The sequence below is a fragment of the Sorghum bicolor genome, chromosome 3 (genome assembly GCF_000003195.3).
Source record: "Sorghum bicolor cultivar BTx623 chromosome 3, Sorghum_bicolor_NCBIv3, whole genome shotgun sequence".
In the NCBI taxonomy this organism is placed as follows: domain Eukaryota; kingdom Viridiplantae; phylum Streptophyta; class Magnoliopsida; order Poales; family Poaceae; genus Sorghum; species Sorghum bicolor.
The window spans coordinates 52,081,429-52,083,349 of record NC_012872.2 but is presented as its reverse complement, the minus strand read 5'-3'; positions in this window follow the sequence as shown (position 1 = coordinate 52,083,349).

Sequence of the window (1,921 nt, the reverse complement as noted above, 5' to 3'; positions counted from 1 at the left end):
AAACACTAAATATAGATGAAAATAAAAACTAATTATACAGTTTGACTGTAAATCACAAGACGAATCTACGAATCTTTTAACCCTAGTTAGTTTATAATTGGACAATATTTAACACAAACAAACGAAAGTGCTACAGTAGCGAAATCGAAAAACTTTTCACATCTAAACAAGGCCCTACTCTGAATCAATTCATTACGGGTAATAATGAAGCAAGAAACTAATGTGATTATCAAGACCTTTGCGATGGCTACCTTTGTATATTCGAGGACAAATGTTGGCGAATTGAATCTTTAGATTTGATCACACACTTAACTAGCTATTTTATCATCATTCGGTCATCATATACATTTGTTAACGAATTTCATTGTTTAAGTCCATACCCCATGATTGAAATCTTGGATCTGCAACTGTCATCCTCTCTATCTCTCTCTCACACTCTCTCTCTCTCTCTCTCTCAAATCGTTACCCCTCTTCATCAGTTCCTAACACGTACTCCTTCAGTCCAACATTTGACTTTGCATGTTATAGTTTGATTAAATCTTTCTAATATGCATGTTACAACCGGCAGCAAAAATGCTAGTTGCTGGTGACGTTCTAAATTATGTATTGCACAGAAAGCGGCAGTGTGTGTCGCATACTCGCATCTTCAGTACCGGCCGCCGGTTCAAATTAATCTGGGTCTGGAGTGCTTGTGGAGTTGTGGTATATATAGTACTCCTACATAGGCCTTGTTTAGATACACCCAAAAAGCCAAAACTTTACAAGATTCTCTATCAAATCGAATCTTGCGGCACATGCATGGAACATTAAATATAGATAAAAAAGATAACTAATTACACAGTTTACCTGTAAATCACGAGACAAATCTTTTAAGCCTAATTACTTCATGATTGGACAATGTTTGTCAAATAAAAACGAAAGTACTACAGTGTCAAAATCCAAAAAGTTTTTGGATCTAAACAAGGCCACACTAGCGTAGTTTCTGCTGCACTGATTACCACAACTAAGCTGCGGTTAATTTTTACATGTACGCATTCCTGTCCATGAGAGCAAGGTCAATAATAGAGTCAAGTATTTGGCTATAAGCTAAGTGCGTGATTAGAGCCAAGTTATACAGTAAGTTGTCTCATACTTATCTCTAAAATATATTTTCTTTCTTATTTATTCTCACAACACTTGCTATTTGGACCCATCACTACCTATGCAACTGTGCCTAGCTTGGTGCTTGCATTAGAGTTTAGCTATTATCTCTTTTTTCCTTTCTCTCTTCCACATCAATATTAGTTTGGCTATAAGTCCATTATTGTACCTGCTCTAAGCATGGAGCTACTGATGCCAGGTTTGGGCCTTAATTATTTGGGGACCTTGTCGCCTCATTGACTAGCTAGCTAGCTACTGCATGCGTTGGTCGATCGCCTCGCAAACAAGAGAATGCCTGAATGATCGAGCACCGGCAATCCTCGAAGTCATGCATGCACGCACTGACGACTGGCTCCCTCACTCTCACACTGTCTCCGTCTGTGTCACACACAGCACGGGGAGCGAAGAACCTCACTCTCGCATGCATGCACTTGATCGATGGCCTAGCGGTCAAAATACAGACCTGGACTGGACCATCGAAAGAAGATCAGGCGCGCGGAATCACATAGGATATACGCGCGCGCGGAACAAAAAAGCGCGACACTACCCTGCACTGCATGCCGGCGGCCTACTAGCTCAGTCCCTGACAAACACGTACCAAGTGCCAACGTAACGCTCCCGGAACCAAGCCAAATGCCTTGTTTAGTTCGGAAAAAACGAAAAATTTTCGGTACTGTAGCACTTTCGTTTGTTTGTGACAAATATTATCCAATTATGGACTAACTAGGATCAAAAGATTCGTCTCGTAATTTACAGCTAAACTGTATAATTAGTTTTTGTT